Consider the following 15,189-nt stretch of genomic DNA (forward strand, 5'->3'; position numbering starts at 1 on the left):
TATATATAACACTATATGGGACACCCGGGATTAGCACTACCAATCGGGGTGCTTATCTTTCACTTGCCCCGGACTCAACTTTATAACATCATCTACCAGTGAAAGGCTTCAATGCATTTCTTACACTTATCGAGGGGCGGGGGTAGGGGGGGGGGATAATGTATTCACATAGTGAAAATGATGTATTCAACTTTTTTTCATCTTCATATTGCAAACATATAAAAACTGGTTTTGTATAAACTAACCACCACCTTGCATGACCCTTATGACTCAATTTAAAAAGTACATATCAATACCATTTCAGCTGAAAGGTCTTGCAATAAAACAGTGCTGTAAAAAGTAAGAATCTGACATAATTCCAGTGCCTGAGCAGTCACTAACATTGGGTAATTGTACTGATATGTACTTTTAAAATCGAGTCACAAGGATGAAAATTCACGTACGGTGGTGGTTTGCTTATATAAAACAATTGTTTATATTTTTGTAATATGAAGATGGTTATTTTTGGAAAAAAAGTTGAATAAAAGATTTTAACTGTGAATACATTGGGTTTTTATTCCTCCTGAAAAGTGTAAGAAATGCATTAAAGCCTTTCACTGGCAGATCTTAAGCCCGACTTTAGTACACCCCAAACGAGGCTATTTATGTGCTGCATGTATATGCCATTTATGTTTTAACATAGCAGACAAGGCACGCGAATTTGAAATGTCACCGACGTTCACCGTGCAATGAAGCGAACAATTATGGTATAGTAAATCTGGCCTTTTATTAGAAACACATTGCTGGACATGCATGTTCTGGGGACTATAAGTAAATATGGATAGTCCAAGGTAACAGTGTGAACAGAACTTCCAGCTATTCCAGTGTCACTGCAATCCGCTAACGCACCTGATTTTGGCAGCGCTGAGCACTGAAGCGAAGGGGAATGAAGCACTGTGCCCAGGATCACACACAAACGCTATTTGATTGCATGACTTCTACACGCCATGCCACTAAGGCACTATGCACAACTAACTCATTAATACTGTTACGTTGACTTCCTTGTCACTTGTAAGTGTGCATGCACACTGAGCCTTCCGTATTGTCGCTTTCTTTTCAAAATCTGATAACCTACTTTTCTCTTATAGCATGCAAATATCTCTTTTTCAGTGAATTAATGAGCTAGCCTATCAGGCAATAACTGTATTCCTAGAGTGTTGTGTGATGGCCACAGAGCCAATGTGTAAAATGCAGTCCTACATAGATGTTACCAAAAGAGCAACTGGTTACTTCATTAATACTTGTCTACAGGTCACTGCCATAGCTGAATCTACATTCAAAAATCATTTGGCCATGTGGCAAAACGTGTTTTGAACATTGTCGTTCTGACCCACTGCTACCGCACCCCCTCCCCCAGCCTGCCCGCCCCTACCCCCCCTGTCTCCCCTTACCTTCAAGTTGACATCGATCTTCACATGGCAGCCGACGGCCTCACGCCCGCACTTAGTAGCCTGCAGCCTGCCCTGCTGACCTGCGCACTGTGCAGGGTACGTACATTTTACCCATGCCCAGGGCCTCATGCGCAGGCGCGAGCGGGAAGAAGAAAAAAATGCACAGCGCCGATGGTGGCAGCCGGCAGGCAATTCAAAGCAAACCATAAAGGCAGAGAGATGGTTTCACGCGACGAGTATCCTTCCACGTCAAAGAGGCCCTATGCGGCCAGAGGCCTACCGGGGGATGTCCCGGTGCCCCGGTGGGGCAGTCCAGCCCTGTTTGGAACTCTGTTACTGCAAACTTTATTAGTCCAATATGAGAGTGGGGATCGCACCACAGGCCTGAAACGCCACACCGGTGGCACCAGGGCCATATTGGCAGATTGTCACAGGGCAGTCCCTCTGTATCTGCTCACCCACGATGGAATGCACCTTCAAAGCCTAGGAGGACCGGAAGAAATGCCCCAACGGACAACAGCAGCGAAACCTAGGAGGACGAAAGAAATGCCCAAAAGGACAACAGCAGCGAAACCTGGGAGGACCGAAAGAAATGCCCAAAGGGACAACAGCAGCGAAACCTAGGAGGACCGAAAGAAATGCCCAAAGGGACAACAGCAGAGAAGCCTGGGAGGACCAAAAGAAATGCCAAAAAGGACAACATCAGCGTAACCTGGGTGGACCGAAAGAAATGCCCCAAGGGACAGCAGCAGCAAAACCATCAGCGTAACCTGGGTGGACCGAAAGAAATGCCCCAAGGGACAACAGCAGCGAAACCTAGGAGGACCGAAAGAAATGCCCAAAGGGACAACAGCAGCGAAACCTAGGAGGACCGAAAGAAATGCTCAAAAGGACAACAGCAGCGAAACCTAGGAGGACCGAAAGAAATGCCCAAAGGGACAACAGCAGCGAAACCTAGGAGGACCGAAAGAAATGACCAAAGGGACAACAGCAGTAAAACCTAGGAGGACCGAAAGAAATGTCCAAAGGGACAACATCAGCGTAACCTGGGTGGACCGAAAGAAATGCCCCAAGGGACAGCAGCAGCGAAACCATCAGCGTAACCTGGGTGGACCGAAAGAAATGCCCCAAGGGACAACAGCAGCGAAACCTGGGAGGACCGAAAGAAATGCCCAAAGGGACAACAGCAGCGAAACCTAGGAGGACCGAAAGAAATGCCCAAAGGGACAACAGCAGCGAAACCTAGGAGGACGAAAGAAATGCCCAAAAGGACAACAGCAGTGAAACCTAGGAGGACCGAAAGAAATGCTCAAAAGGACAACAGCAGCGAAACCTGGGAGGACCGAAAGAAATGCCCAAAGGGACAACAGCAGCGAAACCTAGGAGGACCGAAAGAAATGCCCAAAGGGACAACAGCAGCGAAACCTAGGAGGACGAAAGAAATGCCCAAAAGGACAACAGCAGCGAAACCTAGGAGGACCGAAAGAAATGCCCAAAAGGACAACAGCAGCAAAACCTAGGAGGACCGAAAGAAATGCCCAAAAGGACAACAGCAGCGAAACATGGGAGTACCGAAAGAAATGCACAAACGGATAACAGCAGCGAAACCTAGGAGGACCGAAAGAAATGAGAAACCTAGGAGGACTGTAGAGGGGTCCCAAGAACAGCCCACACTCCAACCGTCCATTTTGAAGTACCAGGAACGTTCACGCCAAAATAGGTGATGTATGATGAGCAAATAAACCAGCAGAGAGCCGCAGTGGGGCACTGTCCAGTACCTATCAGAAGAGCAGCTCCTATTGAAGTACCGATACCAAGGAAACCATGGACAGTAAGGTACCCATTGAGAAAACCATATCAACAAATGAAACGAAATGAAGATCGTTTGAGTACAATCCCTGAGGAAACCAAAAAGGTCTTAATATAAGACGAATGGTGATGACACAAGCACCTGGACTGACTCACATATAGAAGGAAGGATGACCAGAGAATGATGTAAAGAGACAAAATGCCATGAACAAGGGATCGTGAACCTAAAGTGAAAGGACGATGTCAAATGTAAGAAGCTTAAGCCATGAGCATGATGAAGATATTCGACCAGTTTACGCATGTACATATGCTTGGAACCGCAAGAAAGCTAAGAAAAGCGGGCGGCTTGCTATGCTTAGTAGAAAGATAGTGCGGAAAGCGGTGTCCAGTCAATTGGTCGACAGCAAACTGGTCGACTGCAATTTGGTCGAATGCCAAATGGTCGAATTTTTTTTAAATATATGTGTTTTGTGGGTTTTCGTGTGGGGAAAAAAAGGGGGTTGGGGGATGGGGGGGGGGACCCCCCAAAAAAAAACAAAAAAAGGGAAAAAAAAAAAAAATTCGACCATTTGGCATTCGACCAAATGGTGTCGACCAGTTGTCCTGTCGACCAAATGTTTTCGACCAATTGACTGGTAACCGCGGAAAGCGCCACCTATACAGATCTACCTCAAAAGAAGAGCGTTATATAAGCGTATCTCCACTTTGCACAAGAAGCAGAATCAACCTAAAGGTTACGAACGGCCACGTGAGGAGAGCTTCATATTTAGCAAAATCAAGAATAAGTAGCAGAAACAAAACTCAGCAGAGGCAAATCGTGCCAGGAAAACCAAGGTTGTATCAATCAGAATGAATGAACAGTAGCTACAATTAATTTAAGCAAAGAACAGAATATCCTGCTCTGAAAGGTGAAGATAAGAAACCGAAGGCAGGTGGTGGGTGAAACTAAAATCAAATAAACGAATTACATGAAGAGGCAAATTCATGGTGTCTGAATCACGTCACCAGCCGAGCGAGGAGAAGTGAGATTTTCACACCTATGCATGGCAGCAGGCCAGGCGAAGATGTCGAGGCCAACCACAGTGAAATAATTGACACATGGCCACTAAAGTGATGATTGATTGTAACAATAATTGGAGGAAGGCCGGGGGAGCTAAGGGGCCCCCTGCACCTGACCGACCATTCTGCGTGCTGCTCGACAAAGTGGAGACGTATGAGTTGGGTTGGTGCCAACCCAATCACAATGGACCAAGTAATCTAGGGTCCTATAGTTAGTAGAACCAATAGGACGTCGTACTTTTAGTGACGTCTACAGTAGCCATTTTGAAGGAAGGGCTTAGATGCCCCACCGGACAAGGTTTACACAATCCCCTTACTCAGAATCCCCTTACTCCATTACCATATACAGATATAGTACATATAGTAAAGTTACCTCTCCTAAACCAATAGAATTGTATGGCAACTTTTAAATGTTACATGTCAGTGATCAGTATAAATGTTATGTTTTTTATGAAGTTTGTTGGAGTTGTGAAGTGAGAGAGAAGATCACACATCTGCTGATATTCATGCGACTTCCTGTTTTTTTGTACTTGTCATACTCCCTTTGCCAAACCGTTGAGTTGTCATTATTGATTTGGTGTTGGAAAATAAATCTGCACCCCCATCCATCTCACAGGTGCTGCTATCTTGTCTTAAAGTGCTTCTGGGAAAAACCCCGACTCCATGGGCCGGTTGGGGGTCTCAGAGTACAGGACCGAAAGAAAGGCCCAAAGGGACAACAGCAGCGAAACCTAGGAAGACCGAAAGAAATGCCCAAAGGGACAACAGCAGCAAAACCTAGGAGGACCGAAAGAAATGCACTAAGGGACAATGGCAGCTAAACCAATGAGGACCAAAAGAAATGCACAAAGGGATAACAGCAGCGAAATCTAAGAAGGCCGAAAGCAGCACTGTCCCCTTCTGCAATGGTCACAATATTGTGCCAACAGTTTTCTGGAGTAAACAAACAGAACTGCTCTTCTGTTTGTCTTCACAGGCCCCGGCGAGGGTAATTCTGTTTAAAGGACACCTGCACAGGTTCACCACAGAAAATAGAGGGCAATGTTTAAGATGACCATCAACCTCCACGCCCGTTAATATTAAAATAGTGCAATAAAATGGGTGACCATGGAAAAGGGGAAAAAAATGATTACAACTTCAGAATGTGAAGCTAAAATAATGTAGATTTCAATTTAGAGGACGGGGTGCCTTCTAATTGGTGATGGGAGGGGTCACTTCAGAAACTGGGTGGAGTAAAATTTGCAGCTCCACCACCTCTGTTCAATCCCAATGGTTGTCTGGTGTAGGGCTCAAGTAAGCACAATATGCCAGTGAGAATAATGAAGAGATTGGATTTGAGGATCACAAAACGAAGCTGGGATTTTAATCCACGCTATAGTTTAGGCACTTGAACACCAGCTAGACAATGCTAGAGACTCCCGAAACCTCTCCCTCCTCATGCTCCTTGATCTATCTGCGGCATTCGACCTTGTAGACCACACCACCCTCTGCCACCATCTTGCCACCTCTGCTGCCTTCTCATCAGCAGCAACCGACTGGATCACCTTCTTCCTCGCTGACTGAAGATCCCATGTGTTCGCTGACAATCACTCCTCTTCCCCACATGCAGAGTTCCCCAAAGATTCCCGTGTCTCACCCACTCTCTAGAATGCTTATACTAAGCCCCTCTTCGACCGCCTCGACTCCATTGGCATCAAATACACAAACTATGCGTACAACACACAAATCTTAATTCCACTTATAGGCATTAGCAATCAGAAAACCAAACTCGTCGTTGGCAACCCATCCCCTTTGCAACATGAGCCCTGAATACCAGTTGTTCAACATTGACAACCACACCATCCACAGCTCTCCCTACGTCAAAAACGCAGGGCTTCCACCTTGACGCCACTTTGAGCATGTCACGCCAGATGAACACCATTGCTCCATCAGCCGTGTACGCCACAAACTCGCATCACTGCCAGCAGACCCTTCATAACTACTGAGAACTGTCTTAACATCCTTCGATCGATCATCGGCTCCAAACTGGACTATTGTGATGCACTCTTTGGAGGTACCCCCAAAAAAACCTCAATCTACAGACGATACAAAAAACAATGCGCTCCGAATTGCCCTCAGCCTCAACAAGCACAACCATGTCTCTGCCGCAAGAAAAAATGGACACTGGCTCCTAGTCAGAGAACGCATAAAGTTAAAAATCCTCACCATCACACACACCGCTGCCTCTCTGATACCGCCCCCAGCAACCTGACCCAAAAGCCATCTAAACCCACACAAACTGAGTGCAACCGCTTGTCCATTATCAGGTTCAAACAGTCTAGAGCCGAAGGGCCCAGCTGCCCTGCCTTGGCGGCCACACTTGGAACTGACCCCCCCCCCTATCCATCAGGTCAGAACCCTCCAACAGAATATTCAGGAAACAATTAAATACCCACTTGGTCAACTAAGCAGTGCACCGCAAGACCTTCCCATTATCCACGTACATTCTCTCCTGCCTGTAACTAGCACCTAAACGCCTCTGTGCTATGTGCACTCATACAATAAAGAAATAAACACATACCTTCCCCACTTGCCAAAACTATTTACATTTTAAGGCCTACCAACAATTATGTCTTATAGAGCAGAGCCATCACGTTTCCTGTGGCAACGCATGAGAACACCACCCTGGTCAGATTTTGCTTGGAATCCTTGGGACTTTTAGTTTTGCTCAAATTCAAACAGTAAAGAAATTACTACAAATCCTAGAATCCAAAAGGGATATGCAGGAATGCAAGGCTTTCTCATGCATGGTCACAGGAAAGTTCCGAGCTCTGGTAGTTTAATGACAAAATACACTTATCTGAGATGATGATCCTAGGGCTGTGCCGAATAGCATATTTAGCATTCGGCCAAATACCGAATAGTTTGTCAACTATTCGGCCGAAGCCGAATATGAAGCCGAATAGTTGCTTTATTTAATAAATCATGTTCCAAACTTCAAAAAACACACTTATTAAAAAAACATATAAATGCATTCTATACTTGCATTTCTCTTCAGTGTAATCAATGGAGTATCTTTATTTAAAGTATAAAAGCCAGAAATAAAGCAAAGCAGATTTAACCAAAATGACGGGACCAAATGTACAGAAGATTGTTGCATATTCAGTGCCAGTTAAAGTAGGAGGCTTCACAAATGCAAAAGGACTGCCTTTGTGAATCAGATGCATTGCATTCTCTATCCAGTTGCAAAGTCCATCGTGATCGAGTTTCAAAACTTCTTTGCAGCTCACATAGAAATGTAAAAATGCTTCATGTCGGCTCATGCAGGACACAAGTCAAGAGGAAATCTGAAATGCGTGAACTCCAACTCACAACTATTGACCGCACCCAAACAAATGCTGCTCACTTTTCACTTATCCTCGCCACTCTTTCTCACCAATACACACACATTTGCAACTTACAATTTCCTGATAAAATATACAGATAATGTTAAACTCAGGACTCAAGTTGTTTAAAAAGAAAAGGGGGGGCTATGACGTACGCAATGGGAAGGGACATGACAGGAACTGAAAGTATCTATGCACATTTCTTTCAGTTTGTTTTTTCCAACTGAAAAAAGTGCAGTATGCATATAAACATTTGCCAAAAGAAAAGATGTTCCTGTATTGTTGCAGGCGAAGTATAAAAAAATGAATCCGTCTAAGAATCTGTAACAAAACATGCCCTAAAGAGCAGGTGACAATATAAGATATTTTTCAGCTGTGTGATAGCAATTTGTCTTGTCTAATTCTATCCAGTTTTGCAAACTGAAGTCCATATTTGCCTTTCTGAGTTCATGTTGCATTGTATTCAAATGAGAATGTCAAATTATTCGGCAAGAGCCGAATAGCAAGAAACTATTCGGCTGGAGCCGTATAGCTTTTTTGTCAGCCGGAATTCAGCCGACTACTTACTCAAAACCGAAGTTCGGTACCTTACCTCCTTAAAGAAACATGCTAAGCCTAAAGAATAATGCTGTAGCTTCATTTTCTACATCCTAAATAAAGCTACAAGTCACATAGCGTAAAATAATACAAGCCAGAAAAAAAAATATTCTTTTTAAACCACTGTAGTGATGTTACTCAGATACAGAGTGTATTGTCATTAACTTACAGCATGCTGTTATGCAGTCATTTAAAGCAACCCCCTTTTTGCATGCCAGAAGCCTTATTTTAGATGGAAACCTTGTTGCTAAGCTAATGAACCATGAGAGGGGTCTTACAGACCATCGGTGACAAGTGTGTAAACAGACTTGAGCCGGATCTTCTTAAATTCCGGAAACTTAAAAAGACTTTACCTTTCTCCTCTTCCTTCCCTCTCCCCCTCCTGCGCCAACTCTCCATCTGCTGCTGCGACTGGGGCCTGGTCCCTTCAGAGTCATGCAGGGGCCAGACCACCCCCTACGAGTCCCCCTAGCATCCATACCAGCACTTGCCCTCGGGCACCCTTCCCCGGACTAGCCCAACTTGGTCCTTCTTGTCCGCCTCCCTCACCCCCCAATCCTCCTGGCATTTGCTGCCTTGGGACACTCAGCACTTGCCCCCCCCTGCACTTAGCACCTAGTTGTACACTTGCATGGTATGATTTCCACAATGTCAATATAACTGTGTTTGTCGTTCTACTTTTTGATTCCCATACCCCCCCCACCCACCCCCCTAAAATCTTGTCTTGTGGCCAGTGGCGTCACTAGGGAGGGGCCTGGGGGGCCGCCCCCTCTATGAAAGCATGTGCCCCCCCTGCTTAAAACGAGCACTGACCATGTTCTCCACTTACATTTGTCTATGCCCCCCTGCGTTTGTCTTTGGCCCCCTCTGTGCCCCTCCTAAATTTGATTCCTGGTGACGCCACTGCTTGTGGCGCCTGGAAATACCTGTACATAGGCGCCATACAAATGTCCAATAATAAATAAATATGTAAAAGAAGAGAGAGGTGCGATTGTGGGTCATTAAAGAGCCACAGGCAGCCCAGGGCACTGCCTGTGGCCTGCACAATAATGGCTACCGCAAGTTGCAGGGTGTGCGTTTCCACAGTGGTTGGAAGGGTCGTTCTCCTGTCATCTGCAAGTACTTTGGCAATTTTTTTTTTTTTTTGTAATTTCTAGTTTCTTACAAACTTTTATTACAATTTTCTTACATCAACTGATTGATCTCTTCCCTATTTTTTTGTTTTAATTCCACATCTTATGATGTGCCATTTCTCAAGGTTTTGATAGGCTTTCGTTTAGTGCTTTATCTAGAAAATTTATGACAGCACATGTCAGATGCGCTGAGTTCCCACCTAAGATTCGTAACCACAAGTCGTCCATGCTGTCAGTGAGGGGAGCAAATTTATGTAGATGTACAGATCTTAAATCTTTGAGCAGTTGACATTCGATCAGTAAGTGTTTTAGCGTTTCAGGAAGAATGGCGCAAAACCTACATGAGGGATCCGTTACATTATCAATGTGCCGGATGAAACACATTTGCCTGGTCTTATATGTATTTGTTCTTAGACGTAAAAAGCCATCTCTATGACGTCTTGATGGAAATTTACACAAATATTTTGGCAGTTTGTCTAATTTGTTCATCATCGGCCTCAAATCCAGGGCAGTTTTTAATTCGTAGTATTTTTCCAAATTCTCAATCCATAGCCAATGTCTCATTTTTTCTTTGCATATTGAGGATGTTCTTGTAGACTTTCCATGGAAACATCGGCGACCTGCATAATTGCCTTCACTTTTTCTGACCACAATTTCTGTAAACTGTCCGTTTTCAAGTTGATCTGTGGTCTGAATAATCTAAATGCAGGTTCGCTCTTTTCCAACGACATCTTGCGTAGCAGAGCCATCGATTTCCAAATTACAATTCCACGCATCGGCTCCAGCCCTAGTTCATGGCGTATGACTATGATTGATAAATATTTAGGCAATCTTAGTACACGTCTCCAAAACAGACCTTCAAATTTTGCCCAGATCTTGTGGTCAATATTCCAGCCTGTTTCGGCTCCAAACATTATAGATGGTATCACCTTTTGCATGTAGAAGGTTCGTACTGGGATCAAGGAGAATTTCCCATACTGTGCATGAATTCTGGATCCTTGGAGAGCCAAGGTTTTGTTTCTTTTTCCAAGTTCAGTCACCCAGCTCCATTCTCTTATCGAGGTGCTGAAAAATATGCCCAGATAACGGATCTCATTCACTTCCTCAATCTGGGCATTATTTATTGTCCGCCTGAAGTTCTTGTCTTTGTGACTCTCAACATGACCAAATTTCATTATCTTTGTTTTCTCTACGTTGATCTTCAGATCGTTTTCCACCATGTATGTTTTTAGTGTATTTAATAACCTCTGTAGACCAACTTGTGTTTTGTCGATCAATACTAGGTCATCTGCGTAGATAAGACAGCTTACCGGATTGCCATTAATTTTGGGAGGAAAGCAATGCGTTTTCGCTAGTGTTCCAGAGACATCAGCGATATATAGTTTAAAAAGAATCGCTGCCAAAGGGCAGCCCTGTTTTACTCCCTTGTTTGTTACAATTGGTGCAGAAAGGTCTCCGTTATCATTTAACCTTATTCTTATTGACGTTTGGTCATGTAGAGCTTTTATGGGATTCAGAATGTTCGCTGGACAATTCCAATTCTTCAACTTCTCCCAGAGTTTTTCCCGATTGATGCCATCAAAGGCTTGCTGCATGTCGATAAATGCAAGGAACAATTTTCCTTTTCCTCGCAAGGTTTCTAGCTTCAGAAGATTCAGTATGGTTAAATTGTTTTCGATTCCAACTCCTTTCGTGAATCCAGTTTGTCTGATATCATTTAATTCAAACTCGAGGGCCCAAGTTGAGATCTTTTCTTGTAAAAAGGTTGCGAACACTTTTCCTATGGTGTCCAATAGGGCAATTGGACGATAATTAGCGGGGACATCCCTGCTGCCCTTTTTGTGGATTGGAACAATTATTGCCTCAGACCAGGATGATGGGATTTGCCTGGATTTCGTTATTATTTCGAACAATTCGCCTATGAAAATGGCCCATTCACGAGAATGTTGTTTTAGTATCACATTGGAGATGCCATCCGGGCCGGCTGCTCGGGAATTTTTTAGCTTTGCTATGGCACTTACTATGTTATCTACCGTCTCCTTTGTATGCCAGGCTACATCCGCAGAGTCAATTTCCACCTCCTTAGGCTGAACATTGGATGAGAATACTTCCTGAAAGTGACACACCCATTTCGCCTCAGGTACTCCATTTGCCATTGTTGTTGCTTGATTTGAGTAACCTTGGTTCAGAATTTTCCAGATTTCTCTGGTGTTGTTTGTCCTGATCAAGGAGAGCATCGCCTCCCCTCGTTCCTGATCTCGCTGGTGCACAAATACCTTTAGCCAATTTCGGTATCTTTGTTTTCGTTGTTTAATTATTTTTTCTGCACTAGTGGTGCCGAATCTGGTTCGTAGATCCTTTAAGTCTTTTCTCAGTTTCTTCTTTTCAATGTTCAGACTCATGCTCCACATATGTTTGTGATTTGATGCCAACAGAGGGTTTCTTGCCTTTACTATATTCGGCTTAGGAAGAATGACTGGATAATTTATGAAATCTGAGGAGACTTTATTTTCATATTGAAATCCAGAAGTCAGTTGCTGAATCTGTTTTATGTTCATCCTGAGTCTGTTTCGACCAGGATTTACTTCTAATTGAGTACTCGCTGTGCCACTCAGATATCTGCACCGTGGTTGCCACAACAATTTCAATGGGTAGTGGTCACTGTTGTTCGATGGCGTTATCTGTAGCTTGGTTATTTTATGCATCACGTTATTCGATGCCCAAATGTAATCCAGAGTTTTTTTTAACCCCATGTTTTGCCACGTGATTTGTGGTGGGGAATCACCAGACACGTTTCCATTTACCATGATACAATCTCTGGATTTCATTGCCTCTGACCATCGTGTTCTTCTGGAGGAAGACTTCTGATCTTCATCGCGGCAGCAAATATTTTCCTGTTGACTTCCATTGAACCACGATATGTTAAAGTCACCGCATATAATTATCCAGAGATTTTGAAGACGTCTTTGTTCTTTGTCGATTATTGTAGTTATTGATTGGATGAAAGTCCCAGTCGAAATCTTTGCAGGATTCCAATATACGTTGAATAGCAGCAGGTGTTGAGGTGGGTGTTCCACTTTTCCAGCTCTTATAGTTGTTCTTGTCAGCAAAGTCGATTGCACATATCCATTTGGATTTGTTGACTCTGCCACTTCCCAACTTGTTCCTATTTTTATTAACGTCAGGAGGCCAGAAAAAGGACGGCCTCTTGTATTTTTCCTTGCAGGATTTATCAAGATTTGGTATCCATCCTTTACAGGGGGGTGGCGCATCCAAGTTTCCTGCAAACATACTATGAAGTTGTCTGATAGATCCACAGGGAAGTTGTTATATAAATGACTAAAGCCTCTGGTGTTCCACGAGATCAAGGAATTACCAGTGTCCAATCCATCGTTGTCTAATTAGTGTTTTTTTCCCCCTCTTGCACATCGATCTTATTCTTTCCAGATATCGAATTTGAGTTCAGATACTTTCGAATCTGGTCACGCCGTTGTCTCAGGGAACTCTTTGTCTCGTGCCTATCTGAGCCGTCTAGAGCAGTCGATTTTGGCGGCTCGAAATATTCTGAAATTTCAAAACCGAGACATAAGATGTCATCCTTTGCCTTCATCAATAGCCTTCTTACTGCATTGGACTTAATGTGTAACAATACGCAGTCGACTTGTTGTTCCGAGATGTATTCCACGATTTGTAGATCATCAGAGGTGATCGTCCGTAGTAAAGGTGCTGAGTGCAGTAAACGCATTACGTTACCACGGTTCAGATTCACATCAGTATCATCTGCTAACACATTCACTAATTTTATTTTTTTTGTTGAGTTCGCGTATTCCCCAGAGCTGGATATCCCCGGTTGTAATTCTCCAGTTTTCTGTTTTTGAGCAGTTGTTCGCTTTGGATTTAATTCTGTGACTAGTTTTCCTTTGCTATTGCAAGGGATTTCCAACTTATAACCGTTTCTTTGTTTGTCGTGCTCCACGGGAGCTATAGCACGATTTTCTCTTCTTTGTGTTGGAAGACGTTGAGGAGTCTGTTTTGTTTTCAGTAAATTCTGCTGGCTCTGAACTTGATCATCTTGAAGAGTCGTTCCCTCAAACGAAATGTTATCATATGGAGCACTACTATCTTCTTCACTTTCCTCGTTAGAATAAGTAGATAGATTGCAAAGTTCTTCAGTATCATCAGTTGTTGAAGCACAGCTAGAGTCAGAGTCGACTCTTCTCCGCTTGTTTGGATTTTTTCTTTCTTTCTTAGACGCCTGTTACATCGTTATTAGCCAGAAACGAGTCGTTTGTTTTTTTTTGTTGATCTTTTCCAAGCTCGTTCTCCACTGTTGACCCCAAGGCGATCGTTGACGATTGTTTGTTCGTCATTTTCCCCGACAGCCTTCCATCAACAAAGACTTTAGGTTTTGGAGGTGTTGTTAAGTTTCTTAGAAATTTCCTCGAATTTGAGGTGTGTTTCTTGACAAATATATTTTTTGTCTTTTCTTTTCTTTTTTTGTGTTGGAGTAAACTTGTTGTACCTCCTTGCCTGTCGTCGTGATTTGGATCTGTATTCTTTTCAGGTTGAATGTTTTTTGCCCCACCATAAAAAATTCCGAAGGACGCCTTTAGTTTGGAGCTACTCGATGTCACAAATGAAGACTCCCGGGCAATGGAGGGGACTGATCCTTTTATAGCATTACATATATGCCTCTCTCCGATTGGTTGTTGAAACTCTTGTGTGTCTGGGGGTTCGCCTGATTATCAGTTTTTTGCTCATTATCAGTCATTTTTGGAGTGAGATTTCTTATTCCCACGTCAAAATGTGACCGCAGAGATGTACTGGCTGTTGCGCTTATGAAAACATCATTTTCGGTTTGTGTTCCTTGTGGTAGAACTTTTTTACTTAGACCTAAATCGAGACAATTACGACTCCCTGATTTGGCCAAGTTTGGAGAAACTGGGTTTAAGTTCGAAAGAGTCTTTTTCATAAAGTGCAGCAACTCATCCATTTTGATCCTGGCTTCGTTTGAGTTTTTATCAACCAACTGAATTATTTTTTAAAAACCTTTGTTGATCTCATTGTGTTCGTTTACTCTTTGTTGTTGATTTGAGTGTTGATTGAGTTCCATTGATGATATTTTTTCAGCCAGGTGTCCAATTATGGCTCCGTTGTTATGCATTGTTTTGTTCACACTTTCATATAATTTTATGAAAGGGATTAAAGCCTGTGATGTAGCAGCTAGGACATTGTTGTGTATCTGAATTGCCGCTGCAACAGATAAATTAGATTTAGCTTCTGTTATTGAGTCCGTCGGATGTACCATCTTTTCCTTACAGTGACACTTGTAATTAGCTTGTTCGAATTGTCGTGAGGAATGAGCAGTCTCTCGTCGGATCTCTGGAAATTCAGCTGTATGTGTATTTAAAGGGGTTGAGCAGTTTGAAGCGTTATTTCCACCTTTTTTAAGAGAAGGTTTCAGTCGTTGTACTTCCTCAATCCTCTTTTCAGCCCGACCATCTCCATTATCATGGGCTGAATGTAGGCCAAAGGTGTCATCCTCCCATTTCGGTGAACAGACAGCCGTAGTCACCTTTTGCTCTTGATGGAATAATTTTGATTGAGAGTTTGTAATTCCTATTTCCAGAGCATTTGATTGCTCTGGAGATGACATTTTTCGATTCCTACGGCCTGGTCCAAGACTGTCCTTTGAGTAGCTATCTTCAAGCTTTGCCTTCATTGCTTCGAAGTCCGCTTGTAGTCTCAGGGTGAGTCTGGCCTCCCGTCCTGTTTGATCCATTTCGTTGTTGTTCG

General features: G+C 43.4%; 1 protein-coding gene across 3 annotated transcripts in view; it reads right to left on the bottom strand.

Annotated features, from left to right (window-relative positions):
• HAL (histidine ammonia-lyase) overlaps window positions 1–15,189 on the bottom strand; it is a 146,798-nt gene that overhangs the window by 128,571 nt on the left and 3,038 nt on the right. Inside the window, exon 1 of one of the 3 annotated variants that reach the window (XM_069629829.1) lies at window positions 1,431–1,557. The exons of the other annotated variants lie outside the window; for them this stretch is intronic. The gene's annotated coding sequence lies outside the window, so the exon portion shown is untranslated. Of the gene's footprint in view, window positions 1–1,430; window positions 1,558–15,189 lie in introns of those variants that run through there. 3 annotated transcript variants of the gene reach the window in all.

Source organism: Ambystoma mexicanum, chromosome 12 (genome assembly GCF_040938575.1).
Source record: "Ambystoma mexicanum isolate Mex_15411 chromosome 12, UKY_AmexF1_1, whole genome shotgun sequence".
NCBI lineage: Eukaryota > Metazoa > Chordata > Amphibia > Caudata > Ambystomatidae > Ambystoma > Ambystoma mexicanum.